This window comes from Doryrhamphus excisus, unplaced genomic scaffold (assembly GCF_030265055.1).
Source record: "Doryrhamphus excisus isolate RoL2022-K1 unplaced genomic scaffold, RoL_Dexc_1.0 HiC_scaffold_25, whole genome shotgun sequence".
Classification (NCBI taxonomy): Eukaryota; Metazoa; Chordata; class Actinopteri; order Syngnathiformes; family Syngnathidae; genus Doryrhamphus; species Doryrhamphus excisus.
In genome coordinates, this window is record NW_026652243.1 from 1,117,097 (window position 1) to 1,136,171 (window position 19,075).

At 52.5% G+C, this 19,075-nt stretch overlaps 68 non-coding genes and 15 pseudogenes across 68 annotated transcripts; all 83 read left to right on the plus strand.

Annotated features, from left to right (window-relative positions):
* The first annotated feature begins 91 nt into the window (after positions 1-91).
* On the plus strand, positions 92-210 carry LOC131112522 (5S ribosomal RNA). Its single transcript, XR_009121398.1, has one exon. It is a non-coding gene; the product is annotated as a 5S ribosomal RNA (ribosomal RNA).
* Positions 211-322: 112 nt separating this feature from the next.
* On the plus strand, positions 323-441 carry LOC131116696 (5S ribosomal RNA). Its single transcript, XR_009123935.1, has one exon. It is a non-coding gene; the product is annotated as a 5S ribosomal RNA (ribosomal RNA).
* Positions 442-552: 111 nt separating this feature from the next.
* On the plus strand, positions 553-671 carry LOC131114752 (5S ribosomal RNA). Its single transcript, XR_009122055.1, has one exon. It is a non-coding gene; the product is annotated as a 5S ribosomal RNA (ribosomal RNA).
* Positions 672-783: 112 nt separating this feature from the next.
* On the plus strand, positions 784-901 carry LOC131117510 (5S ribosomal RNA). The gene has a single exon (XR_009124725.1). It is a non-coding gene; the product is annotated as a 5S ribosomal RNA (ribosomal RNA).
* A 112-nt stretch (positions 902-1,013) lies between these two features.
* Positions 1,014-1,132, plus strand: LOC131116160 (5S ribosomal RNA). Its single transcript, XR_009123420.1, has one exon. It is a non-coding gene; the product is annotated as a 5S ribosomal RNA (ribosomal RNA).
* A 112-nt stretch (positions 1,133-1,244) lies between these two features.
* LOC131117438 (5S ribosomal RNA) lies at positions 1,245-1,363 on the plus strand. The gene has a single exon (XR_009124656.1). It is a non-coding gene; the product is annotated as a 5S ribosomal RNA (ribosomal RNA).
* A 111-nt stretch (positions 1,364-1,474) lies between these two features.
* On the plus strand, positions 1,475-1,593 carry LOC131115832 (5S ribosomal RNA). Its single transcript, XR_009123101.1, has one exon. It is a non-coding gene; the product is annotated as a 5S ribosomal RNA (ribosomal RNA).
* Positions 1,594-1,705: 112 nt separating this feature from the next.
* On the plus strand, positions 1,706-1,824 carry LOC131115995 (5S ribosomal RNA). The gene has a single exon (XR_009123261.1). It is a non-coding gene; the product is annotated as a 5S ribosomal RNA (ribosomal RNA).
* Positions 1,825-1,935: 111 nt separating this feature from the next.
* LOC131112533 (5S ribosomal RNA) lies at positions 1,936-2,054 on the plus strand. Its single transcript, XR_009121399.1, has one exon. It is a non-coding gene; the product is annotated as a 5S ribosomal RNA (ribosomal RNA).
* A 112-nt stretch (positions 2,055-2,166) lies between these two features.
* Positions 2,167-2,285, plus strand: LOC131118235 (5S ribosomal RNA). Its single transcript, XR_009125401.1, has one exon. It is a non-coding gene; the product is annotated as a 5S ribosomal RNA (ribosomal RNA).
* A 112-nt stretch (positions 2,286-2,397) lies between these two features.
* Positions 2,398-2,516, plus strand: LOC131117193 (5S ribosomal RNA). The gene has a single exon (XR_009124418.1). It is a non-coding gene; the product is annotated as a 5S ribosomal RNA (ribosomal RNA).
* A 112-nt stretch (positions 2,517-2,628) lies between these two features.
* LOC131114753 (5S ribosomal RNA) lies at positions 2,629-2,747 on the plus strand. Its single transcript, XR_009122056.1, has one exon. It is a non-coding gene; the product is annotated as a 5S ribosomal RNA (ribosomal RNA).
* Positions 2,748-2,859: 112 nt separating this feature from the next.
* Positions 2,860-2,978, plus strand: LOC131118236 (5S ribosomal RNA). The gene has a single exon (XR_009125402.1). It is a non-coding gene; the product is annotated as a 5S ribosomal RNA (ribosomal RNA).
* Positions 2,979-3,090: 112 nt separating this feature from the next.
* LOC131112257 (5S ribosomal RNA) lies at positions 3,091-3,199 on the plus strand (annotated as a pseudogene).
* A 112-nt stretch (positions 3,200-3,311) lies between these two features.
* LOC131119086 (5S ribosomal RNA) lies at positions 3,312-3,429 on the plus strand. Its single transcript, XR_009126215.1, has one exon. It is a non-coding gene; the product is annotated as a 5S ribosomal RNA (ribosomal RNA).
* A 112-nt stretch (positions 3,430-3,541) lies between these two features.
* LOC131115586 (5S ribosomal RNA) lies at positions 3,542-3,660 on the plus strand. The gene has a single exon (XR_009122864.1). It is a non-coding gene; the product is annotated as a 5S ribosomal RNA (ribosomal RNA).
* A 112-nt stretch (positions 3,661-3,772) lies between these two features.
* LOC131113595 (5S ribosomal RNA) lies at positions 3,773-3,881 on the plus strand (annotated as a pseudogene).
* A 111-nt stretch (positions 3,882-3,992) lies between these two features.
* On the plus strand, positions 3,993-4,111 carry LOC131112544 (5S ribosomal RNA). Its single transcript, XR_009121400.1, has one exon. It is a non-coding gene; the product is annotated as a 5S ribosomal RNA (ribosomal RNA).
* A 112-nt stretch (positions 4,112-4,223) lies between these two features.
* On the plus strand, positions 4,224-4,332 carry LOC131112091 (5S ribosomal RNA; annotated as a pseudogene).
* A 111-nt stretch (positions 4,333-4,443) lies between these two features.
* LOC131112556 (5S ribosomal RNA) lies at positions 4,444-4,562 on the plus strand. Its single transcript, XR_009121402.1, has one exon. It is a non-coding gene; the product is annotated as a 5S ribosomal RNA (ribosomal RNA).
* A 112-nt stretch (positions 4,563-4,674) lies between these two features.
* LOC131116697 (5S ribosomal RNA) lies at positions 4,675-4,793 on the plus strand. The gene has a single exon (XR_009123936.1). It is a non-coding gene; the product is annotated as a 5S ribosomal RNA (ribosomal RNA).
* A 111-nt stretch (positions 4,794-4,904) lies between these two features.
* On the plus strand, positions 4,905-5,023 carry LOC131114754 (5S ribosomal RNA). The gene has a single exon (XR_009122057.1). It is a non-coding gene; the product is annotated as a 5S ribosomal RNA (ribosomal RNA).
* A 112-nt stretch (positions 5,024-5,135) lies between these two features.
* Positions 5,136-5,253, plus strand: LOC131117511 (5S ribosomal RNA). The gene has a single exon (XR_009124726.1). It is a non-coding gene; the product is annotated as a 5S ribosomal RNA (ribosomal RNA).
* A 112-nt stretch (positions 5,254-5,365) lies between these two features.
* Positions 5,366-5,484, plus strand: LOC131116161 (5S ribosomal RNA). The gene has a single exon (XR_009123421.1). It is a non-coding gene; the product is annotated as a 5S ribosomal RNA (ribosomal RNA).
* Positions 5,485-5,596: 112 nt separating this feature from the next.
* On the plus strand, positions 5,597-5,715 carry LOC131117440 (5S ribosomal RNA). Its single transcript, XR_009124658.1, has one exon. It is a non-coding gene; the product is annotated as a 5S ribosomal RNA (ribosomal RNA).
* A 111-nt stretch (positions 5,716-5,826) lies between these two features.
* Positions 5,827-5,945, plus strand: LOC131115833 (5S ribosomal RNA). The gene has a single exon (XR_009123102.1). It is a non-coding gene; the product is annotated as a 5S ribosomal RNA (ribosomal RNA).
* Positions 5,946-6,057: 112 nt separating this feature from the next.
* LOC131115996 (5S ribosomal RNA) lies at positions 6,058-6,176 on the plus strand. Its single transcript, XR_009123262.1, has one exon. It is a non-coding gene; the product is annotated as a 5S ribosomal RNA (ribosomal RNA).
* A 111-nt stretch (positions 6,177-6,287) lies between these two features.
* LOC131112569 (5S ribosomal RNA) lies at positions 6,288-6,406 on the plus strand. The gene has a single exon (XR_009121404.1). It is a non-coding gene; the product is annotated as a 5S ribosomal RNA (ribosomal RNA).
* Positions 6,407-6,518: 112 nt separating this feature from the next.
* On the plus strand, positions 6,519-6,637 carry LOC131118238 (5S ribosomal RNA). Its single transcript, XR_009125404.1, has one exon. It is a non-coding gene; the product is annotated as a 5S ribosomal RNA (ribosomal RNA).
* Positions 6,638-6,749: 112 nt separating this feature from the next.
* Positions 6,750-6,858, plus strand: LOC131112258 (5S ribosomal RNA; annotated as a pseudogene).
* A 112-nt stretch (positions 6,859-6,970) lies between these two features.
* LOC131119087 (5S ribosomal RNA) lies at positions 6,971-7,088 on the plus strand. Its single transcript, XR_009126216.1, has one exon. It is a non-coding gene; the product is annotated as a 5S ribosomal RNA (ribosomal RNA).
* A 112-nt stretch (positions 7,089-7,200) lies between these two features.
* On the plus strand, positions 7,201-7,319 carry LOC131115587 (5S ribosomal RNA). Its single transcript, XR_009122865.1, has one exon. It is a non-coding gene; the product is annotated as a 5S ribosomal RNA (ribosomal RNA).
* Positions 7,320-7,431: 112 nt separating this feature from the next.
* LOC131113596 (5S ribosomal RNA) lies at positions 7,432-7,540 on the plus strand (annotated as a pseudogene).
* A 111-nt stretch (positions 7,541-7,651) lies between these two features.
* On the plus strand, positions 7,652-7,770 carry LOC131112581 (5S ribosomal RNA). The gene has a single exon (XR_009121405.1). It is a non-coding gene; the product is annotated as a 5S ribosomal RNA (ribosomal RNA).
* A 112-nt stretch (positions 7,771-7,882) lies between these two features.
* Positions 7,883-8,001, plus strand: LOC131116698 (5S ribosomal RNA). The gene has a single exon (XR_009123937.1). It is a non-coding gene; the product is annotated as a 5S ribosomal RNA (ribosomal RNA).
* A 112-nt stretch (positions 8,002-8,113) lies between these two features.
* LOC131111862 (5S ribosomal RNA) lies at positions 8,114-8,222 on the plus strand (annotated as a pseudogene).
* Positions 8,223-8,333: 111 nt separating this feature from the next.
* LOC131116915 (5S ribosomal RNA) lies at positions 8,334-8,452 on the plus strand. Its single transcript, XR_009124148.1, has one exon. It is a non-coding gene; the product is annotated as a 5S ribosomal RNA (ribosomal RNA).
* Positions 8,453-8,564: 112 nt separating this feature from the next.
* On the plus strand, positions 8,565-8,683 carry LOC131116208 (5S ribosomal RNA). Its single transcript, XR_009123465.1, has one exon. It is a non-coding gene; the product is annotated as a 5S ribosomal RNA (ribosomal RNA).
* Positions 8,684-8,795: 112 nt separating this feature from the next.
* Positions 8,796-8,903, plus strand: LOC131114190 (5S ribosomal RNA; annotated as a pseudogene).
* A 112-nt stretch (positions 8,904-9,015) lies between these two features.
* On the plus strand, positions 9,016-9,134 carry LOC131116987 (5S ribosomal RNA). Its single transcript, XR_009124217.1, has one exon. It is a non-coding gene; the product is annotated as a 5S ribosomal RNA (ribosomal RNA).
* A 112-nt stretch (positions 9,135-9,246) lies between these two features.
* Positions 9,247-9,365, plus strand: LOC131117554 (5S ribosomal RNA). The gene has a single exon (XR_009124768.1). It is a non-coding gene; the product is annotated as a 5S ribosomal RNA (ribosomal RNA).
* A 112-nt stretch (positions 9,366-9,477) lies between these two features.
* On the plus strand, positions 9,478-9,596 carry LOC131115277 (5S ribosomal RNA). The gene has a single exon (XR_009122560.1). It is a non-coding gene; the product is annotated as a 5S ribosomal RNA (ribosomal RNA).
* A 111-nt stretch (positions 9,597-9,707) lies between these two features.
* Positions 9,708-9,826, plus strand: LOC131114755 (5S ribosomal RNA). Its single transcript, XR_009122058.1, has one exon. It is a non-coding gene; the product is annotated as a 5S ribosomal RNA (ribosomal RNA).
* A 112-nt stretch (positions 9,827-9,938) lies between these two features.
* Positions 9,939-10,057, plus strand: LOC131115488 (5S ribosomal RNA). Its single transcript, XR_009122764.1, has one exon. It is a non-coding gene; the product is annotated as a 5S ribosomal RNA (ribosomal RNA).
* A 112-nt stretch (positions 10,058-10,169) lies between these two features.
* On the plus strand, positions 10,170-10,288 carry LOC131114756 (5S ribosomal RNA). The gene has a single exon (XR_009122059.1). It is a non-coding gene; the product is annotated as a 5S ribosomal RNA (ribosomal RNA).
* A 112-nt stretch (positions 10,289-10,400) lies between these two features.
* LOC131112786 (5S ribosomal RNA) lies at positions 10,401-10,509 on the plus strand (annotated as a pseudogene).
* A 111-nt stretch (positions 10,510-10,620) lies between these two features.
* LOC131112592 (5S ribosomal RNA) lies at positions 10,621-10,739 on the plus strand. Its single transcript, XR_009121406.1, has one exon. It is a non-coding gene; the product is annotated as a 5S ribosomal RNA (ribosomal RNA).
* Positions 10,740-10,851: 112 nt separating this feature from the next.
* LOC131117194 (5S ribosomal RNA) lies at positions 10,852-10,970 on the plus strand. Its single transcript, XR_009124419.1, has one exon. It is a non-coding gene; the product is annotated as a 5S ribosomal RNA (ribosomal RNA).
* Positions 10,971-11,082: 112 nt separating this feature from the next.
* LOC131114757 (5S ribosomal RNA) lies at positions 11,083-11,201 on the plus strand. The gene has a single exon (XR_009122060.1). It is a non-coding gene; the product is annotated as a 5S ribosomal RNA (ribosomal RNA).
* A 112-nt stretch (positions 11,202-11,313) lies between these two features.
* Positions 11,314-11,432, plus strand: LOC131118239 (5S ribosomal RNA). The gene has a single exon (XR_009125405.1). It is a non-coding gene; the product is annotated as a 5S ribosomal RNA (ribosomal RNA).
* A 112-nt stretch (positions 11,433-11,544) lies between these two features.
* LOC131112259 (5S ribosomal RNA) lies at positions 11,545-11,653 on the plus strand (annotated as a pseudogene).
* A 112-nt stretch (positions 11,654-11,765) lies between these two features.
* Positions 11,766-11,883, plus strand: LOC131119088 (5S ribosomal RNA). Its single transcript, XR_009126217.1, has one exon. It is a non-coding gene; the product is annotated as a 5S ribosomal RNA (ribosomal RNA).
* A 112-nt stretch (positions 11,884-11,995) lies between these two features.
* Positions 11,996-12,114, plus strand: LOC131115588 (5S ribosomal RNA). Its single transcript, XR_009122866.1, has one exon. It is a non-coding gene; the product is annotated as a 5S ribosomal RNA (ribosomal RNA).
* A 112-nt stretch (positions 12,115-12,226) lies between these two features.
* On the plus strand, positions 12,227-12,335 carry LOC131113597 (5S ribosomal RNA; annotated as a pseudogene).
* A 111-nt stretch (positions 12,336-12,446) lies between these two features.
* On the plus strand, positions 12,447-12,565 carry LOC131112604 (5S ribosomal RNA). The gene has a single exon (XR_009121407.1). It is a non-coding gene; the product is annotated as a 5S ribosomal RNA (ribosomal RNA).
* A 112-nt stretch (positions 12,566-12,677) lies between these two features.
* LOC131116700 (5S ribosomal RNA) lies at positions 12,678-12,796 on the plus strand. The gene has a single exon (XR_009123939.1). It is a non-coding gene; the product is annotated as a 5S ribosomal RNA (ribosomal RNA).
* Positions 12,797-12,908: 112 nt separating this feature from the next.
* LOC131111863 (5S ribosomal RNA) lies at positions 12,909-13,017 on the plus strand (annotated as a pseudogene).
* A 111-nt stretch (positions 13,018-13,128) lies between these two features.
* On the plus strand, positions 13,129-13,247 carry LOC131116569 (5S ribosomal RNA). Its single transcript, XR_009123812.1, has one exon. It is a non-coding gene; the product is annotated as a 5S ribosomal RNA (ribosomal RNA).
* Positions 13,248-13,359: 112 nt separating this feature from the next.
* LOC131116209 (5S ribosomal RNA) lies at positions 13,360-13,478 on the plus strand. The gene has a single exon (XR_009123466.1). It is a non-coding gene; the product is annotated as a 5S ribosomal RNA (ribosomal RNA).
* A 112-nt stretch (positions 13,479-13,590) lies between these two features.
* On the plus strand, positions 13,591-13,698 carry LOC131114060 (5S ribosomal RNA; annotated as a pseudogene).
* Positions 13,699-13,810: 112 nt separating this feature from the next.
* Positions 13,811-13,929, plus strand: LOC131116988 (5S ribosomal RNA). The gene has a single exon (XR_009124218.1). It is a non-coding gene; the product is annotated as a 5S ribosomal RNA (ribosomal RNA).
* Positions 13,930-14,041: 112 nt separating this feature from the next.
* Positions 14,042-14,160, plus strand: LOC131117555 (5S ribosomal RNA). The gene has a single exon (XR_009124769.1). It is a non-coding gene; the product is annotated as a 5S ribosomal RNA (ribosomal RNA).
* Positions 14,161-14,272: 112 nt separating this feature from the next.
* Positions 14,273-14,391, plus strand: LOC131115278 (5S ribosomal RNA). Its single transcript, XR_009122561.1, has one exon. It is a non-coding gene; the product is annotated as a 5S ribosomal RNA (ribosomal RNA).
* Positions 14,392-14,502: 111 nt separating this feature from the next.
* LOC131114758 (5S ribosomal RNA) lies at positions 14,503-14,621 on the plus strand. The gene has a single exon (XR_009122061.1). It is a non-coding gene; the product is annotated as a 5S ribosomal RNA (ribosomal RNA).
* A 112-nt stretch (positions 14,622-14,733) lies between these two features.
* LOC131115489 (5S ribosomal RNA) lies at positions 14,734-14,852 on the plus strand. Its single transcript, XR_009122765.1, has one exon. It is a non-coding gene; the product is annotated as a 5S ribosomal RNA (ribosomal RNA).
* Positions 14,853-14,964: 112 nt separating this feature from the next.
* Positions 14,965-15,083, plus strand: LOC131114759 (5S ribosomal RNA). Its single transcript, XR_009122062.1, has one exon. It is a non-coding gene; the product is annotated as a 5S ribosomal RNA (ribosomal RNA).
* Positions 15,084-15,195: 112 nt separating this feature from the next.
* LOC131112787 (5S ribosomal RNA) lies at positions 15,196-15,304 on the plus strand (annotated as a pseudogene).
* A 111-nt stretch (positions 15,305-15,415) lies between these two features.
* LOC131112615 (5S ribosomal RNA) lies at positions 15,416-15,534 on the plus strand. The gene has a single exon (XR_009121408.1). It is a non-coding gene; the product is annotated as a 5S ribosomal RNA (ribosomal RNA).
* Positions 15,535-15,645: 111 nt separating this feature from the next.
* LOC131112627 (5S ribosomal RNA) lies at positions 15,646-15,764 on the plus strand. Its single transcript, XR_009121409.1, has one exon. It is a non-coding gene; the product is annotated as a 5S ribosomal RNA (ribosomal RNA).
* Positions 15,765-15,876: 112 nt separating this feature from the next.
* Positions 15,877-15,995, plus strand: LOC131117195 (5S ribosomal RNA). Its single transcript, XR_009124420.1, has one exon. It is a non-coding gene; the product is annotated as a 5S ribosomal RNA (ribosomal RNA).
* Positions 15,996-16,107: 112 nt separating this feature from the next.
* Positions 16,108-16,226, plus strand: LOC131117943 (5S ribosomal RNA). The gene has a single exon (XR_009125141.1). It is a non-coding gene; the product is annotated as a 5S ribosomal RNA (ribosomal RNA).
* A 112-nt stretch (positions 16,227-16,338) lies between these two features.
* On the plus strand, positions 16,339-16,447 carry LOC131113911 (5S ribosomal RNA; annotated as a pseudogene).
* Positions 16,448-16,559: 112 nt separating this feature from the next.
* LOC131116989 (5S ribosomal RNA) lies at positions 16,560-16,678 on the plus strand. Its single transcript, XR_009124219.1, has one exon. It is a non-coding gene; the product is annotated as a 5S ribosomal RNA (ribosomal RNA).
* Positions 16,679-16,790: 112 nt separating this feature from the next.
* On the plus strand, positions 16,791-16,909 carry LOC131117557 (5S ribosomal RNA). The gene has a single exon (XR_009124771.1). It is a non-coding gene; the product is annotated as a 5S ribosomal RNA (ribosomal RNA).
* A 112-nt stretch (positions 16,910-17,021) lies between these two features.
* Positions 17,022-17,140, plus strand: LOC131115279 (5S ribosomal RNA). Its single transcript, XR_009122562.1, has one exon. It is a non-coding gene; the product is annotated as a 5S ribosomal RNA (ribosomal RNA).
* A 111-nt stretch (positions 17,141-17,251) lies between these two features.
* Positions 17,252-17,370, plus strand: LOC131114760 (5S ribosomal RNA). The gene has a single exon (XR_009122063.1). It is a non-coding gene; the product is annotated as a 5S ribosomal RNA (ribosomal RNA).
* Positions 17,371-17,482: 112 nt separating this feature from the next.
* Positions 17,483-17,601, plus strand: LOC131115490 (5S ribosomal RNA). The gene has a single exon (XR_009122766.1). It is a non-coding gene; the product is annotated as a 5S ribosomal RNA (ribosomal RNA).
* Positions 17,602-17,713: 112 nt separating this feature from the next.
* Positions 17,714-17,832, plus strand: LOC131114763 (5S ribosomal RNA). Its single transcript, XR_009122065.1, has one exon. It is a non-coding gene; the product is annotated as a 5S ribosomal RNA (ribosomal RNA).
* A 112-nt stretch (positions 17,833-17,944) lies between these two features.
* On the plus strand, positions 17,945-18,053 carry LOC131112788 (5S ribosomal RNA; annotated as a pseudogene).
* A 111-nt stretch (positions 18,054-18,164) lies between these two features.
* Positions 18,165-18,283, plus strand: LOC131112638 (5S ribosomal RNA). The gene has a single exon (XR_009121410.1). It is a non-coding gene; the product is annotated as a 5S ribosomal RNA (ribosomal RNA).
* A 112-nt stretch (positions 18,284-18,395) lies between these two features.
* On the plus strand, positions 18,396-18,514 carry LOC131117196 (5S ribosomal RNA). The gene has a single exon (XR_009124421.1). It is a non-coding gene; the product is annotated as a 5S ribosomal RNA (ribosomal RNA).
* A 112-nt stretch (positions 18,515-18,626) lies between these two features.
* On the plus strand, positions 18,627-18,745 carry LOC131116211 (5S ribosomal RNA). The gene has a single exon (XR_009123468.1). It is a non-coding gene; the product is annotated as a 5S ribosomal RNA (ribosomal RNA).
* A 112-nt stretch (positions 18,746-18,857) lies between these two features.
* LOC131114764 (5S ribosomal RNA) lies at positions 18,858-18,976 on the plus strand. The gene has a single exon (XR_009122066.1). It is a non-coding gene; the product is annotated as a 5S ribosomal RNA (ribosomal RNA).
* Positions 18,977-19,075: the final 99 nt, after the last annotated feature.

A 19,075-nucleotide genomic window follows, 5' to 3' on the forward strand; every position in this document is an offset into this window, starting at 1 on the left:
CCTGACAGCAGAGGGCGCTGTTTGACACTTTTTGCTGGATCTAGTTTGGCCTGCGTCGCCTTCAAATAAGATCTTTTCAGTTGTCCTGGCAGCTTACGGCCATACCACCCTGAAAACGCCTGATCTCGTCCGATCTCGGAAGCTAAGCAGGGGCGGGCCTGGTTAGTACTTGGATGGGAGACCGCCTGGGAATACCAGGTGCTGTAAGCTTTTTATGGTTTCTGCTCTTGCCTGACAGCAGAGGGCGCTGTTTGACACCTTTTGCTGTAGTCTAGTTTGGCCTGCGTCGCCTTCAAATAGGATCTTTTCAGTTGATGTGGCAGCTTACGGCCATACTACCCTGAAAACGCCCGATCTCGTCCGATCTCGGAAGCTAAGCAGGGGCGAGCCTGGTTAGTACTTGGATGGGAGACCGCCTGGGAATACCAGGTGCTGTAAGCTTTTTATGGTTTCTGCTCTAGCCTGACAGCAGAGGGCGCTGTTTGACACTTTTTGCTGGATCTAGTTTGGCCTGCGTCGCCTTCAAATAAGATCTTTTCCGTTGTCCTGGCTGCTTACGGCCATACTACCCTGAAAACGCCCGATCTCGTCCGATCTCGGAAGCTAAGCAGGGGCGGGCCTGGTTAGTACTTGGATGGGAGACCGCCTGGGAATACCAGGTGCTGTAAGCTTTTTAACGTTTCTGCTCTTGCCTGACAGCAGAGGGCGCTGTTTGACACTTTTTGCTGGAGTCTAGTTTGGCCTGCGTCGCCTTCAAATAGGATCTTTTCAGTTGCCCTGGCAGCTTACGGCCATACTACCCTGAAAACGCCCGGTCTCGTCCGATCTCGGAAGCTAAGCAGGGTGGGCCTGGTTAGTACTTGGATGGGAGACCGCCTGGGAATACCAGGTGCTGTAAGCTTTTTATGGTTTCTGCTCTTGCCTGACAGCAGAGGGCGCTGTTTGCCACTTTTTTCTGGAGTCTAGTTTGGCCTGCGTCGCCTTCAAATAGGACATTTTCAGTTGCCCTGGCAGCTTACGGCCATACTACCCTGAAAAAGCCCGATCTCGTCCGATCTCGGAAGCTAAGCAGGGACGGGCCTGGTTAGTACTTGGATGGGAGACCGCCTGGGAATACCAGGTGCTGTAAGCTTTTTATGGTTTCTGCTCTTGCCTGACAGCAGAGGGCGCTGTTCGACACTTTTTGCTGGAGTCTAGTTTGGCCTGCGTCTTCTTCAAATAGGATCTTTTCAGTTGACCTGGCAGCTTATGGCCATACTACACTGAAAACGCCCGATCTCGTCCGATCTCGGAAGCTAAGCAGGGGCGGGCCTGGTTAGTACTAGAATGGGAGACCGCCTGGGAATACCAGGTGCTGTAAGCTTTTTATGGTTTCTGCTCTAGCCTGACAGCAGAGGGCGCTGTTTGACACTTTTTGCTGGATCTAGTTTGGCCTGCGTCGCCTTCAAATAAGATCTTTTCAGTTGTCCTGGCAGCTTACGGCCACACCACCCTGAAAACGCCTGATCTCGTCCGATCTCGGAAGCTAAGCAGGGGCGGGCCTGGTTAGTACTTGGATGGGAGACCGCCTGGGAATACCAGGTGCTGTAAGCTTTTTTTGGTTTCTGCTCTTGCCTGACAGCAGAGGGCGCTGTTTGACACTTTTTGCTGGAATCTAGTTTGGCCTGCGTCGCCTTCAAATAGGATCTTTTCAGTTGATGTGGCAGCTTACGGCCATATTACCCTGAAAACGCCCGATCTCGTCCGATCTCGGAAGCTAAGCAGGGGCGGGCCTGGTTAGTACTTGGATGGGAGACCGCCTGGGAATACCAGGTGCTGTAAGCTTTTTATGGTTTCTGCTCTAGCCTGACAGCAGAGGGCGCTGTTTGACACTTTTTGCTGGCTCTAGTTTGGCCTGCGTCGCCTTCAAATAAGATCTTTTCAGTTGTCCTGGCAGCTTACGGCCATACCACCCTGAAAACGCCTGATCTCGTCCGATCTCGGAAGCTAAGCAGGGGCGGGCCTGGTTAGTACTTGGATGGGAGACCGCCTGGGAATACCAGGTGCTGTAAGCTTTTTATGGTTTCTGCTCTTGCCTGACAGCAGAGGGCGCTGTTTGACACTTTTTGCTGGAGTCTAGTTTGGCCTGCGTCGCCTTCAAATAGGATCTTTTCAGTCACCCTTGCAGCTTACGGCCATACTACCCTGAAAACGCCCGATCTCGTCCGATCTCGGAAGCTAAGCAGGGGCGGTCCTGGTTAGTACTTGGATGGGAGACCGCCTGGGATTACCAGGTGCTGTAAGCTTTTTATGGTTTCTGCTCTTGCCTGACAGCAGAGGGCGCTGTTTGACACTTTTTGCTGGAGTCTAGTTTGGCCTGCGTCTTCTTCAAATAGGATCTTTTCAGTTGCCCTGGCAGCTTACGGCCATACTACCCTGAAAACGCCCGATCTCGTCCGATCTCGGAAGCTAAGCAGGGGCGGGACTGGTTAGTACTTGGATGGGAGACCGCCTGGGAATACCAGGTGCTGTAAGCTTTTCATGGTTTCTGCTCTTGCCTGACAGCAGAGGGCGCTGTTTGACATGTTTTGCTGGAGTCTAGTTTGGCCTGCGTCACCTTCAAATAGGATCTTTTCAGTTGACCTGGCAGCTTACGGCCATACTACCCTGAAAACGCCCGATCTCGTCCGATCTCGGAAGCTAAGCAGGGGCGGGCCTGGTTAGTACTTGGATGGGAGACCGCCTGGGAATACCAGGTGCTGTAAGCTTTTTATGGTTTCTGCTCTTGCCTGACAGCAGAGGGCGCTGTTTGACACTTTTTGCTGGAGTCTAGTTTGGCCTGCGTCGCCTTCAAATAGGATCTTTTCAGTCACCCTTGCAGCTTACGGCCATACTACCCTGAAAACGCCCGATCTCGTCCGATCTCGGAAGCTAAGCAGGGGCGGTCCTGGTTAGTACTTGGATGGGAGACCGCCTGGGATTACCAGGTGCTGTAAGCTTTTTATGGTTTCTGCTCTTGCCTGACAGCAGAGGGCGCTGTTTGACACTTTTTGCTGGAGTCTAGTTTGGCCTGCGTCTTCTTCAAATAGGATCTTTTCAGTTGTCCTGGCAGCTTACGGCCATACTACCCTGAAAACGCCCGATCTCGGAAGCTAAGCAGGGGCGGGCCTGGTTAGTACTTGGATGGGAGACCGCCTGTGAATACCAGGTGCTGTAAGCTTTTTATGGTTTCTGCTCTTGCCTGACAGCAGAGGGCGCTGTTTGACACTTTTTGCTGTAGTCTAGTTTGGCCTGCGTCACTTTCAAATAGGATCTTTTCAGTTGACCTGGCAGCTTAGGCCATACTACCCTGAAAACGCCCGATCTCGTACGATCTCGGAAGCTAAGCAGGGCCGGGCCTGGTTAGTACTTGGATGGGAGACCGCCTGTGAATACCAGGTGCTGTAAGCTTTTTATGGTTTCTGCTCTTGCCTGACAGCAGAGGGCGCTGTTTGACACTTTTTGCTGTAGTCTAGTTTGGCCTGCGTCACCTTCAAATAGGATCTTTTCAGTTGACCTGGCAGCTTACGGCCATACTACCCTGAAAACGCCCGATCTCGTCCGATCTCGGAAGCTAAGCAGGGGCGGGCCTGGTTAGTACTTGGCTGGGAGACCGCCTGGGAATACCAGGTGCTGTAAGCTTTTTATGGTTTCTGCTCTTGCCTGACAGCAGAGGGCGCTGTTTGACATGTTTTGCTGGAGTCTAGTTTGTCCTGCGTCGCCTTCAAATAGGATCTTTTCAGTTGCCTTGGCAGCTTTTGGCCATACTACCCTGAAAACGCCTGATCTCGGAAGCTAAGCAGGGGAGGGCCTGGTTAGTACTTGGATGGGAGACCGCCTGGGAATACCAGGTGCTGTAAGCTTTTTATGGTTTTTGCTCTAGCCTGACAGCAGAGGGCGCTGTTTGACACTTTTTGCTGGATCTAGTTTGGCCTGCGTCGCCTTCAAATAAGATCTTTTCAGTTGTCCTGGCAGCTTACGGCCATACCACCCTGAAAACGCCTGATCTCGTCCGATCTCGGAAGCTAAGCAGGGGCGGGCCTGGTTAGTACTTGGATGGGAGACCGCCTGGGAATACCAGGTGCTGTAAGCTTTTTATGGTTTCTGCTCTTGCCTGACAGCAGAGGGCGCTGTTTGACACCTTTTGCTGGAGTCTAGTTTGGCCTGCGTCGCCTTCAAATAGGATCTTTTCAGTTGATGTGGCAGCTTACGGCCATACTACCCTGAAAACGCCTGATCTCGGAAGCTAAGCAGGGGAGGGCCTGGTTAGTACTTGGATGGGAGACCGCCTGGGAATACCAGGTGCTGTAAGCTTTTTATGGTTTTTGCTCTAGCCTGACAGCAGAGGGCGCTGTTTGACACTTTTTGCTGGATCTAGTTTGGCCTGCGTCGCCTTCAAATAAGATCTTTTCAGTTGTCCTGGCAGCTTACGGCCATACCACCCTGAAAACGCCTGATCTCGTCCGATCTCGGAAGCTAAGCAGGGGCGGGCCTGGTTAGTACTTGGATGGGAGACCGCCTGGGAATACCAGGTGCTGTAAGCTTTTTATGGTTTCTGCTCTTGCCTGACAGCAGAGGGCGCTGTTTGACACCTTTTGCTGTAGTCTAGTTTGGCCTGCGTCGCCTTCAAATAGGATCTTTTCAGTTGATGTGGCAGCTTACGGCCATACTACCCTGAAAACGCCCGATCTCGTCCGATCTCGGAAGCTAAGCAGGGGCGAGCCTGGTTAGTACTTGGATGGGAGACCGCCTGGGAATACCAGGTGCTGTAAGCTTTTTATGGTTTCTGCTCTAGCCTGACAGCAGAGGGCGCTGTTTGACACTTTTTGCTGGATCGAGTTTGGCCTGCGTCGCCTTCAAATAAGATCTTTTCCGTTGTCCTGGCTGCTTACGGCCATACTACCCTGAAAACGCCCGATCTCGTCCGATCTCGGAAGCTAAGCAGGGGCGGGCCTGGTTAGTACTTGGATGGGAGACCGCCTGGGAATACCAGGTGCTGTAAGCTTTTTAACGTTTCTGCTCTTGCCTGACAGCAGAGGGCGCTGTTTGACACTTTTTGCTGGAGTCTAGTTTGGCCTGCGTCGCCTTCAAATAGGATCTTTTCAGTTGCCCTGGCAGCTTACGGCCATACTACCCTGAAAACGCCCGGTCTCGTCCGATCTCGGAAGCTAAGCAGGGTGGGCCTGGTTAGTACTTGGATGGGAGACCGCCTGGGAATACCAGGTGCTGTAAGCTTTTTATGGTTTCTGCTCTTGCCTGACAGCAGAGGGCGCTGTTTGCCACTTTTTTCTGGAGTCTAGTTTGGCCTGCGTCGCCTTCAAATAGGACATTTTCAGTTGCCCTGGCAGCTTACGGCCATACTACCCTGAAAAAGCCCGATCTCGTCCGATCTCGGAAGCTAAGCAGGGACGGGCCTGGTTAGTACTTGGATGGGAGACCGCCTGGGAATACCAGGTGCTGTAAGCTTTTTATGGTTTCTGCTCTTGCCTGACAGCAGAGGGCGCTGTTCGACACTTTTTGCTGGAGTCTAGTTTGGCCTGCGTCTTCTTCAAATAGGATCTTTTCAGTTGACCTGGCAGCTTATGGCCATACTACACTGAAAACGCCCGATCTCGTCCGATCTCGGAAGCTAAGCAGGGGCGGGCCTGGTTAGTACTAGAATGGGAGACCGCCTGGGAATACCAGGTGCTGTAAGCTTTTTATGGTTTCTGCTCTAGCCTGACAGCAGAGGGCGCTGTTTGACACTTTTTGCTGGATCTAGTTTGGCCTGCGTCGCCTTCAAATAAGATCTTTTCAGTTGTCCTGGCAGCTTACGGCCACACCACCCTGAAAACGCCTGATCTCGTCCGATCTCGGAAGCTAAGCAGGGGCGGGCCTGGTTAGTACTTGGATGGGAGACCGCCTGGGAATACCAGGTGCTGTAAGCTTTTTTTGGTTTCTGCTCTTGCCTGACAGCAGAGGGCGCTGTTTGACACTTTTTGCTGGAATCTAGTTTGGCCTGCGTCGCCTTCAAATAGGATCTTTTCAGTTGATGTGGCAGCTTACGGCCATATTACCCTGAAAACGCCCGATCTCGTCCGATCTCGGAAGCTAAGCAGGGGCGGGCCTGGTTAGTACTTGGATGGGAGACCGCCTGGGAATACCAGGTGCTGTAAGCTTTTTATGGTTTCTGCTCTAGCCTGACAGCAGAGGGCGCTGTTTGACACTTTTTGCTGGCTCTAGTTTGGCCTGCGTCGCCTTCAAATAAGATCTTTTCAGTTGTCCTGGCAGCTTACGGCCATACCACCCTGAAAACGCCTGATCTCGTCCGATCTCGGAAGCTAAGCAGGGGCGGGCCTGGTTAGTACTTGGATGGGAGACCGCCTGGGAATACCAGGTGCTGTAAGCTTTTTATGGTTTCTGCTCTTGCCTGACAGCAGAGGGCGCTGTTTGACACTTTTTGCTGGAGTCTAGTTTGGCCTGCGTCGCCTTCAAATAGGATCTTTTCAGTCACCCTTGCAGCTTACGGCCATACTACCCTGAAAACGCCCGATCTCGTCCGATCTCGGAAGCTAAGCAGGGGCGGTCCTGGTTAGTACTTGGATGGGAGACCGCCTGGGATTACCAGGTGCTGTAAGCTTTTTATGGTTTCTGCTCTTGCCTGACAGCAGAGGGCGCTGTTTGACACTTTTTGCTGGAGTCTAGTTTGGCCTGCGTCTTCTTCAAATAGGATCTTTTCAGTTGTCCTGGCAGCTTACGGCCATACTACCCTGAAAACGCCCGATCTCGGAAGCTAAGCAGGGGCGGGCCTGGTTAGTACTTGGATGGGAGACCGCCTGTGAATACCAGGTGCTGTAAGCTTTTTATGGTTTCTGCTCTTGCCTGACAGCAGAGGGCGCTGTTTGACACTTTTTGCTGTAGTCTAGTTTGGCCTGCGTCACTTTCAAATAGGATCTTTTCAGTTGACCTGGCAGCTTAGGCCATACTACCCTGAAAACGCCCGATCTCGTACGATCTCGGAAGCTAAGCAGGGCCGGGCCTGGTTAGTACTTGGATGGGAGACCGCCTGTGAATACCAGGTGCTGTAAGCTTTTTATGGTTTCTGCTCTTGCCTGACAGCAGAGGGCGCTGTTTGACACTTTTTGCTGTAGTCTAGTTTGGCCTGCGTCACCTTCAAATAGGATCTTTTCAGTTGACCTGGCAGCTTACGGCCATACTACCCTGAAAACGCCCGATCTCGTCCGATCTCGGAAGCTAAGCAGGGGCGGGCCTGGTTAGTACTTGGCTGGGAGACCGCCTGGGAATACCAGGTGCTGTAAGCTTTTTATGGTTTCTGCTCTTGCCTGACAGCAGAGGGCGCTGTTTGACATGTTTTGCTGGAGTCTAGTTTGTCCTGCGTCGCCTTCAAATAGGATCTTTTCAGTTGCCTTGGCAGCTTTTGGCCATACTACCCTGAAAACGCCTGATCTCGGAAGCTAAGCAGGGGAGGGCCTGGTTAGTACTTGGATGGGAGACCGCCTGGGAATACCAGGTGCTGTAAGCTTTTTATGGTTTTTGCTCTAGCCTGACAGCAGAGGGCGCTGTTTGACACTTTTTGCTGGATCTAGTTTGGCCTGCGTCGCCTTCAAATAAGATCTTTTCAGTTGTCCTGGCAGCTTACGGCCATACCACCCTGAAAACGCCTGATCTCGTCCGATCTCGGAAGCTAAGCAGGGGCGGGCCTGGTTAGTACTTGGATGGGAGACCGCCTGGGAATACCAGGTGCTGTAAGCTTTTTATGGTTTCTGCTCTTGCCTGACAGCAGAGGGCGCTGTTTGACACCTTTTGCTGGAGTCTAGTTTGGCCTGCGTCGCCTTCAAATAGGATCTTTTCAGTTGATGTGGCAGCTTACGGCCATACTACCCTGAAAACGCCCGATCTCGTCCGATCTCGGAAGCTAAGCAGGGGCGAGCCTGGTTAGTACTTGGATGGGAGACCGCCTGGGAATACCAGGTGCTGTAAGCTTTTCATGGTTTCTGCTCTTGCCTGACAGCAGAGGGCGCTGTTTGACATGTTTTGCTGGAGTCTAGTTTGGCCTGCGTCACCTTCAAATAGGATCTTTTCAGTTGACCTGGCAGCTTACGGCCATACTACCCTGAAAACGCCCGATCTCGGAAGCTAAGCAGGGGCGGGCCTGGTTAGTACTTGGATGGGAGACCGCCTGGGAATACCAGGTGCTGTAAGCTTTTTATGGTTTCTGCTCTAGCCTGACAGCAGAGGGCGCTGTTTGACACTTTTTGCTGGATCTAGTTTGGCCTGCGTCGCCTTCAAATAAGATCTTTTCAGTTTTCTTGGCAGCTTACGGCCATACTACCCTGAAAACGCCCGATCTCGTCTGATCTCGGAAGCTAAGCAGGGGTGGGCCTGGTTAGTACTTGGATGGGAGACCGCCTGGCAATACCAGGTGCTGTAAGCCTTTTATGGTTTCTGCTCTTAACTGACAGCAGAGGGCGCTGTTTGACACTTTTTGCTGGAGTCTAGTTTGGCCTGCGTCGCCTTCAAATAGGATCTTTTCATTTGCCCTGGCAGCTTACGGCCATACTACCCTGAAAACGCCCGATCTCGTCCGATCTCGGAAGCTAAGCAGGGGCGGGCCTGGTTAGTACTTGGATGGGAGACCGCCTGGGAATACCAGGTGCTGTACGCTTTTTATGGTTTCTGCTCTTGCCTGACAGCAGAGGGCGCTGTTTGACACTTTTTGCTGGAGTCTAGTTTGTCCTGCGTCGCCTTCAAATAGGATCTTTTCAGTTGCCTTGGCAGCTTTTGGCCATACTACCCTGAAAACGCCTGATCTCGGAAGCTAAGCAGGGGCGGGCCTGGTTATACTTGGATGGGAGACCGCCTGGGAATACCAGGTGCTGTAAGCTTTTTATGGTTTCTGCTCTTGCCTGACAGCAGAGGGCGCTGTTTGACATGTTTTGCTGGAGTCTAGTTTGGCCTGCGTCACCTTCAAATAGGATTTTTTCAGTTGACCTGGCAGCTTACGGCCATACTACCTTGAAAACGCCCGATCTCGTCCGATCTCGGAAGCTAAGCACGGGCGGGCCTGGTTAGTACTTGAATGGGAGACCGCCTGGGAATACCAGGTGCTGTAAGCTTTTTATGGTTTCTGCTCTTGCCTAACAGCAGAGGGCGCTGTTTGACACTTTTTGCTGGAGTCTAGTTTGGCCTGCGTCGCCTTCAAATAGGATCTTTTCAGTTGCCCTGGCAGCTTACGGCCATACTACCCTGAAAACGCCCGGTCTTGTCCGATCTCGGAAGCTAAGCAGGGGCGGGCCTGGTTAGTACTTGGATGGGAGACCGCCTGGGAATACCAGGTGCTGTAAGCTTTTTATGGTTTCTGCTCTTGCCTGACAGCAGAGGGCGCTGTTTGACACTTTTTGCTGGAGTCTAGTTTGGCCTGCGTCTTCTTCAAATAGGATCTTTTCAGTTGACCTGGCAGCTTATGGCCATACTACCCTGAAAACGCCCGATCTCGTCCGATCTCGGAAGCTAAGCAGGGGTGGGCCTGGTTAGTACTTGGATGGGAGACCGCCTGGGAATACCAGGTGCTGTAAGCTTTTTATGGTTTCTGCTCTAGCCTGACAGCAGAGGGCGCTGTTTGACACTTTTTGCTGGATCTAGTTTGGCCTGCGTCGCCTTCAAATAAGATCTTTTCAGTTGTCCTGGCAGCTTACGGCCATACTACCCTGAAAACGCCCGATCTCGTCCGATCTCGGAAGCTAAGCAGGGGCGGGCCTGGTTAGTACTTGGATGGGAGACCGCCTGGGAATACCAGGTGCTGTAAGCTTTTTATGGTTTCTGCTCTTGCCTGACAGCAGAGGGCGCTGTTTGACACTTTTTGCTGGAGTCTAGTTTGGCCTGCGTCGCCTTCAAATAGGATCTTTTCAGTTGTCCTGGCAGCTTACGGCCATACTACCCTGAAAACGCCCGATCTCTTCCGATCTCGGAAGCTAAGCAGGGGCGGGCCTGGTTAGTACTTGGATGGGAGACCGCCTGGGAATACCAGGTGCTGTAAGCTTTTTATGGTTTCTGCTCTTGCCTGACAGCAGAGGGCGCTGTTTGACACTTTTTGCTGGAGTCTAGTTTGGCCTGCGTCGCCTTCAAATAGGATCTTTTCAGTTGATGTGGCAGCTTACGGCCATACTACCCTGAAAACGCCCGATCTCGTCCGATCTCGGAAGCTAAGCAGGGGCGGGCCTGGTTAGTACTTGGATGGGAGACCGCCTGGGAATACCAGGTGCTGTAAGCTTTTTATGGTTTCTGCTCTTGCCTGACAGCAGAGGGCGCTGTTTGACACTTTTTGCTGGAGTCTAGTTTGGCCTGCGTCGCCTTCAAATAGGATCTTTACAGTTGCCCTGGCAGCTTACGGCCACACTACCCTGAAAACGCCTGATCTCGGAAGCTAAGCAGGGGAGGGCCTGGTTAGTACTTGGATGGGAGACCGCCTGGGAATACCAGGTGCTGTAAGCTTTTTATGGTTTCTGCTCTAGCCTGACAGCAGAGGGCGCTGTTTGACACTTTTTGCTGGATCTAGTTTGGCCTGCGTCGCCTTCAAATAAGATCTTTTCAGTTGTCCTGGCAGCTTACGGCCATACCACCCTGAAAACGCCTGATCTCGTCCGATCTCGGAAGCTAAGCAGGGGCGGGCCTGGTTAGTACTTGGATGGGAGACCGCCTGGGAATACCAGGTGCTGTAAGCTTTTCATGGTTTCTGCTCTTGCCTGACAGCAGAGGGCGCTGTTTGACACTTTTTGCTGGAGTCTAGTTTGGCCTGCGTCTTCTTCAAATAGGATCTTTTCAGTTGCCCTGGCAGCTTACGGCCATACTACCCTGAAAACGCCCGATCTCGTCCGATCTCGGAAGCTAAGCAGGGGCGGGACTGGTTAGTACTTGGATGGGAGACCGCCTGGGAATACCAGGTGCTGTAAGCTTTTCATGGTTTCTGCTCTTGCCTGACAGCAGAGGGCGCTGTTTGACATGTTTTGCTGGAGTCTAGTTTGGCCTGCGTCACCTTCAAATAGGATCTTTTCAGTTGACCTGGCAGCTTACGGCCATACTACCCTGAAAACGCCCGATCTCGTCCGATCTCGGAAGCTAAGCAGGGGCGGGCCTGGTTAGTACTTGGATGGGAGACCGCCTGGGAATACCAGGTGCTGTAAGCTTTTTATGGTTTCTGCTCTTGCCTGACAGCAGAGGGCGCTGTTTGACACTTTTTGCTGGAGTCTAGTTTGGCCTGCGTCGCCTTCAAATAGGATCTTTTCAGTCACCCTTGCAGCTTACGGCCATACTACCCTGAAAACGCCCGATCTCGTCCGATCTCGGAAGCTAAGCAGGGGCGGTCCTGGTTAGTACTTGGATGGGAGACCGCCTGGGATTACCAGGTGCTGTAAGCTTTTTATGGTTTCTGCTCTTGCCTGACAGCAGAGGGCGCTGTTTGACACTTTTTGCTGGAGTCTAGTTTGGCCTGCGTCTTCTTCAAATAGGATCTTTTCAGTTGTCCCGGCAGCTTACGGCCATACTACCCTGAAAACGCCCGATCTCGGAAGCTAAGCAGGGGCGGGCCTGGTTAGTACTTGGATGGGAGACCGCCTGTGAATACCAGGTGCTGTAAGCTTTTTATGGTTTCTGCTCTTGCCTGACAGCAGAGGGCGCTGTTTGACACTTTTTGCTGTAGTCTAGTTTGGCCTGCGTCACTTTCAAATAGGATCTTTTCAGTTGACCTGGCAGCTTAGGCCATACTACCCTGAAAACGCCCGATCTCGTACGATCTCGGAAGCTAAGCAGGGCCGGGCCTGGTTAGTACTTGGATGGGAGACCGCCTGTGAATACCAGGTGCTGTAAGCTTTTTATGGTTTCTGCTCTTGCCTGACAGCAGAGGGCGCTGTTTGACACTTTTTGCTGTAGTCTAGTTTGGCCTGCGTCACCTTCAAATAGGATCTTTTCAGTTGACCTGGCAGCTTACGGCCATACTACCCTGAAAACGCCCGATCTCGTCCGATCTCGGAAGCTAAGCAGGGGCGGGCCTGGTTAGTACTTGGCTGGGAGACCGCCTGGGAATACCAGGTGCTGTAAGCTTTTTATGGTTTCTGCTCTTGCCTGACAGCAGAGGGCGCTGTTTGACATGTTTTGCTGGAGTCTAGTTTGTCCTGCGTCGCCTTCAAATAGGATCTTTTCAGTTGCCTTGGCAGCTTTTGGCCATACTACCCTGAAAACGCCTGATCTCGGAAGCTAAGCAGGGGAGGGCCTGGTTAGTACTTGGATGGGAGACCGCCTGGGAATACCAGGTGCTGTAAGCTTTTTATGGTTTTTGCTCTAGCCTGACAGCAGAGGGCGCTGTTTGACACTTTTTGCTGGATCTAGTTTGGCCTGCGTCGCCTTCAAATAAGATCTTTTCAGTTGTCCTGGCAGCTTACGGCCATACCACCCTGAAAACGCCTGATCTCGTCCGATCTCGGAAGCTAAGCAGGGGCGGGCCTGGTTAGTACTTGGATGGGAGACCGCCTGGGAATACCAGGTGCTGTAAGCTTTTTATGGTTTCTGCTCTTGCCTGACAGCAGAGGGCGCTGTTTGACACCTTTTGCTGGAGTCTAGTTTGGCCTGCGTCGCCTTCAAATAGGATCTTTTCAGTTGATGTGGCAGCTTACGGCCATACTACCCTGAAAACGCCCGATCTCGTCCGATCTCGGAAGCTAAGCAGGGGCGAGCCTGGTTAGTACTTGGATGGGAGACCGCCTGGGAATACCAGGTGCTGTAAGCTTTTCATGGTTTCTGCTCTTGCCTGACAGCAGAGGGCGCTGTTTGACATGTTTTGCTGGAGTCTAGTTTGGCCTGCGTCACCTTCAAATAGGATCTTTTCAGTTGACCTGGCAGCTTACGGCCATACTACCCTGAAAACGCCCGATCTCGGAAGCTAAGCAGGGGCGGGCCTGGTTAGTACTTGGATGGGAGACCGCCTGGGAATACCAGGTGCTGTAAGCTTTTTATGGTTTCTGCTCTAGCCTGACAGCAGAGGGCGCTGTTTGACACTTTTTGCTGGATCTAGTTTGGCCTGCGTCGCCTTCAAATAAGATCTTTTCAGTTTTCTTGGCAGCTTACGGCCATACTACCCTGAAAACGCCCGATCTCGTCCGATCTCGGAAGCTAAGCAGGGGTGGGCCTGGTTAGTACTTGGATGGGAGACCGCCTGGCAATACCAGGTGCTGTAAGCCTTTTATGGTTTCTGCTCTTAACTGACAGCAGAGGGCGCTGTTTGACACTTTTTGCTGGAGTCTAGTTTGGCCTGCGTCGCCTTCAAATAGGATCTTTTCATTTGCCCTGGCAGCTTACGGCCATACTACCCTGAAAACGCCCGATCTCGTCCGATCTCGGAAGCTAAGCAGGGGCGGGCCTGGTTAGTACTTGGATGGGAGACCGCCTGGGAATACCAGGTGCTGTACGCTTTTTATGGTTTCTGCTCTTGCCTGACAGCAGAGGGCGCTGTTTGACACTTTTTGCTGGAGTCTAGTTTGTCCTGCGTCGCCTTCAAATAGGATCTTTTCAGTTGCCTTGGCAGCTTTTGGCCATACTACCCTGAAAACGCCCGATCTCGGAAGCTAAGCAGGGGCGGGCCTGGTTATACTTGGATGGGAGACCGCCTGGGAATACCAGGTGCTGTAAGCTTTTTATGGTTTCTGCTCTTGCCTGACAGCAGAGGGCGCTGTTTGACATGTTTTGCTGGAGTCTAGTTTGGCCTGCGTCACCTTCAAATAGGATTTTTTCAGTTGACCTGGCAGCTTACGGCCATACTACCTTGAAAACGCCCGATCTCGTCCGATCTCGGAAGCTAAGCACGGGCGGGCCTGGTTAGTACTTGAATGGGAGACCGCCTGGGAATACCAGGTGCTGTAAGCTTTTTATGGTTTCTGCTCTTGCCTAACAGCAGAGGGCGCTGTTTGACACTTTTTGCTGGAGTCTAGTTTGGCCTGCGTCGCCTTCAAATAGGATCTTTTCAGTTGCCCTGGCAGCTTACGGCCATACTACCCTGAAAACGCCCGGTCTTGTCCGATCTCGGAAGCTAAGCAGGGGCGGGCCTGGTTAGTACTTGGATGGGAGACCGCCTGGGAATACCAGGTGCTGTAAGCTTTTTATGGTTTCTGCTCTTGCCTGACAGCAGAGGGCGCTGTTTGACACTTTTTGCTGGAGTCTAGTTTGGCCTGCGTCTTCTTCAAATAGGATCTTTTCAGTTGACCTGGCAGCTTATGGCCATACTACCCTGAAAACGCCCGATCTCGTCCGATCTCGGAAGCTAAGCAGGGGTGGGCCTGGTTAGTACTTGGATGGGAGACCGCCTGGGAATACCAGGTGCTGTAAGCTTTTTATGGTTTCTGCTCTAGCCTGACAGCAGAGGGCGCTGTTTGACACTTTTTGCTGGATCTAGTTTGGCCTGCGTCGCCTTCAAATAAGATCTTTTCAGTTGTCCTGGCAGCTTACGGCCATACTACCCTGAAAACGCCCGATCTCGTCCGATCTCGGAAGCTAAGCAGGGGCGGGCCTGGTTAGTACTTGGATGGGAGACCGCCTGGGAATACCAGGTGCTGTAAGCTTTTTATGGTTTCTGCTCTTGCCTGACAGCAGAGGGCGCTGTTTGACACTTTTTGCTGGAGTCTAGTTTGGCCTGCGTCGCCTTCAAATAGGATCTTTTCAGTTGTCCTGGCAGCTTACGGCCATACTACCCTGAAAACGCCCGATCTCTTCCGATCTCGGAAGCTAAGCAGGGGCGGGCCTGGTTAGTACTTGGATGGGAGACCGCCTGGGAATACCAGGTGCTGTAAGCTTTTTATGGTTTCTGCTCTTGCCTGACAGCAGAGGGCGCTGTTTGACACTTTTTGCTGGAGTCTAGTTTGGCCTGCGTCGCCTTCAAATAGGATCTTTTCAGTTGATGTGGCAGCTTACGGCCATACTACCCTGAAAACGCCCGATCTCGTCCGATCTCGGAAGCTAAGCAGGGGCGGGCCTGGTTAGTACTTGGATGGGAGACCGCCTGGGAATACCAGGTGCTGTAAGCTTTTTATGGTTTCTGCTCTTGCCTGACAGCAGAGGGCGCTGTTTGACACTTTTTGCTGGAGTCTAGTTTGGCCTGCGTCGCCTTCAAATAGGATCTTTACAGTTGCCCTGGCAGCTTACGGCCACACTACCCTGAAAACGCCTGATCTCGGAAGCTAAGCAGGGGAGGGCCTGGTTAGTACTTGGATGGGAGACCGCCTGGGAATACCAGGTGCTGTAAGCTTTTTATGGTTTCTGCTCTAGCCTGACAGCAGAGGGCGCTGTTTGACACTTTTTGCTGGATCTAGTTTGGCCTGCGTCGCCTTCAAATAAGATCTTTTCAGTTGTCCTGGCAGCTTACGGCCATACCACCCTGAAAACGCCTGATCTCGTCCGATCTCGGAAGCTAAGCAGGGGCGGGCCTGGTTAGTACTTGGATGGGAGACCGCCTGGGAATACCAGGTGCTGTAAGCTTTTTATGGTTTCTGCTCTAGCCTGACAGCAGAGGGCGCTGTTTGACACTTTTTGCTGGATCTAGTTTGGCCTGCGTCGCCTTCAAATAAGATCTTTTCAGTTGTCCTGGCAGCTTACGGCCATACCACCCTGAAAACGCCTGATCTCGTCCGATCTCGGAAGCTAAGCAGGGGCGGGCCTGGTTAGTACTTGGATGGGAGACCGCCTGGGAATACCAGGTGCTGTAAGCTTTTCATGGTTTCTGCTCTTGCCTGACAGCAGAGGGCGCTGTTTGACACTTTTTGCTGGAGTCTAGTTTGGCCTGCGTCTTCTTCAAATAGGATCTTTTCAGTTGCCCTGGCAGCTTACGGCCATACTACCCTGAAAACGCCCGATCTCGTCCGATCTCGGAAGCTAAGCAGGGGCGGGACTGGTTAGTACTTGGATGGGAGACCGCCTGGGAATACCAGGTGCTGTAAGCTTTTCATGGTTTCTGCTCTTGCCTGACAGCAGAGGGCGCTGTTTGACATGTTTTGCTGGAGTCTAGTTTGGCCTGCGTCACCTTCAAATAGGATCTTTTCAGTTGACCTGGCAGCTTACGGCCATACTACCCTGAAAACGCCCGATCTCGTCCGATCTCGGAAGCTACGCAGGGGCGGGCCTGGTTAGTACTTGGATGGGAGACCGCCTGGGAATACCAGGTGCTGTACGCTTTTTATGGTTTCTGCTCTTGCCTGACAGCAGAGGGCGCTGTTTGACACTTTTTGCTGGAGTCTAGTTTGTCCTGCGTCGCCTTCAAATAGGATCTTTTCAGTTGCCTTGGCAGCTTTTGGCCATACTACCCTGAAAACGCCCGTTCTCGGAAGCTAAGCAGGGGCGGGCCTGGTTAGTACTTGGATGGGAGACCGCCTGGGAATACCAGGTGCTGTAAGCTTTTTATGGTTTCTGCTCTTGCCTGACAGCAGAGGGCGCTGTTTGACATGTTTTGCTGGAGTCGAGTTTGGCCTGCGTCACCTTCAAATAGGATTTTTTCAGTTGACCTGGCAGCTTACGGCCATACTACCTTGAAAACGCCCGATCTCGTCCGATCTCGGAAGCTAAGCACGGGCGGGCCTGGTTAGTACTTGAATGGGAGACCGCCTGGGAATACCAGGTGCTGTAAGCTTTTTATGGTTTCTGCTCTTGCCTAACAGCAGAGGGCGCTGTTTGACACTTTTTGCTGGAGTCTAGTTTGGCCTGCGTCGCCTTCAAATAGGATCTTTTCAGTTGCCCTGGCAGCTTACGGCCATACTACCCTGAAAACGCCCGGTCTTGTCCGATCTCGGAAGCTAAGCAGGGGCGGGCCTGGTTAGTACTTGGATGGGAGACCGCCTGGGAATACCAGGTGCTGTAAGCTTTTTATGGTTTCTGCTCTTGCCTGACAGCAGAGGGCGCTGTTTGACACTTTTTGCTGGAGTCTAGTTTGGCCTGCGTCTTCTTCAAATAGGATCTTTTCAGTTGACCTGGCAGCTTATGGCCATACTACCCTGAAAACGCCCGATCTCGTCCGATCTCGGAAGCTAAGCAGGGGTGGGCCTGGTTAGTACTTGGATGGGAGACCGCCTGGGAATACCAGGTGCTGTAAGCTTTTTATGGTTTCTGCTCTAGCCTGACAGCAGAGGGCGCTGTTTGACACTTTTTGCTGGATCTAGTTTGGCCTGCGTCGCCTTCAAATAAGATCTTTTCAGTTGTCCTGGCAGCTTACGGCCATACTACCCTGAAAACGCCCGATCTCGTCCGATCTCGGAAGCTAAGCAGGGGCGGGCCTGGTTAGTACTTGGATGGGAGACCGCCTGGGAATACCAGGTGCTGTAAGCTTTTTATGGTTTCTGCTCTTGCCTGACAGCAGAGGGCGCTGTTTGACACTTTTTGCTGGAGTCTAGTTTGGCCTGCGTCGCCTTCAAATAGGATCTTTTCAGTTGTCCTGGCAGCTTACGGCCATACTACCCTGAAAACGCCCGATCTCTTCCGATCTCGGAAGCTAAGCAGGGGCGGGCCTGGTTAGTACTTGGATGGGAGACCGCCTGGGAATACCAGGTGCTGTAAGCTTTTTATGGTTTCTGCTCTTGCCTGACAGCAGAGGGCGCTGTTTGACACTTTTTGCTGGAGTCTAGTTTGGCCTGCGTCGCCTTCAAATAGGATCTTTTCAGTTGATGTGGCAGCTTACGGCCATACTACCCTGAAAACGCCCGATCTCGTCCGATCTCGGAAGCTAAGCAGGGGCGGGCCTGGTTAGTACTTGGATGGGAGACCGCCTGGGAATACCAGGTGCTGTAAGCTTTTTATGGTTTCTGCTCTTGCCTGACAGCAGAGGGCGCTGTTTGACACTTTTTGCTGGAGTCTAGTTTGGCCTGCGTCGCCTTCAAATAGGATCTTTACAGTTGCCCTGGCAGCTTACGGCCACACTACCCTGAAAACGCCTGATCTCGGAAGCTAAGCAGGGGAGGGCCTGGTTAGTACTTGGATGGGAGACCGCCTGGGAATACCAGGTGCTGTAAGCTTTTTATGGTTTCTGCTCTAGCCTGACAGCAGAGGGCGCTGTTTGACACTTTTTGCTGGATCTAGTTTGGCCTGCGTCGCCTTCAAATAAGATCTTTTCAGTTGTCCTGGCAGCTTACGGCCATACCACCCTGAAAACGCCTGATCTCGTCCGATCTCGGAAGCTAAGCAGGGGCGGGCCTGGTTAGTACTTGGATGGGAGACCGCCTGGGAATACCAGGTGCTGTAAGCTTTTCATGGTTTCTGCTCTTGCCTGACAGCAGAGGGCGCTGTTTGACACTTTTTGCTGGAGTCTAGTTTGGCCTGCGTCTTCTTCAAATAGGATCTTTTCAGTTGCCCTGGCAGCTTACGGCCATACTACCCTGAAAACGCCCGATCTCGTCCGATCTCGGAAGCTAAGCAGGGGCGGGACTGGTTAGTACTTGGATGGGAGACCGCCTGGGAATACCAGGTGCTGTAAGCTTTTCATGGTTTCTGCTCTTGCCTGACAGCAGAGGGCGCTGTTTGACATGTTTTGCTGGAGTCTAGTTTGGCCTGCGTCACCTTCAAATAGGATCTTTTCAGTTGACCTGGCAGCTTACGGCCATACTACCCTGAAAACGCCCGATCTCGTCCGATCTCGGAAGCTAAGCAGGGGCGGGCCTGGTTAGTACTTGGATGGGAGACCGCCTGGGAATACCAGGTGCTGTACGCTTTTTATGGTTTCTGCTCTTGCCTGACAGCAGAGGGCGCTGTTTGACACTTTTTGCTGGAGTCTAGTTTGTCCTGCGTCGCCTTCAAATAGGATCTTTTCAGTTGTCCTGGCAGCTTACGGCCATACTACCCTGAAAACGCCCGATCTCGTCCGATCTCGGAAGCTAAGCAGGGGCGGGCCTGGTTAGTACTTGGATGGGAGACCGCCTGGGAATACCAGGTGCTGTAAGCTTTTTATGGTTTCTGCTCTTGCCTGACAGCAGAGGGCGCTGTTTGACACTTTTTGCTGGAGTCTAGTTTGGCCTGCGTCGCCTTCAAATAGGATCTTTTC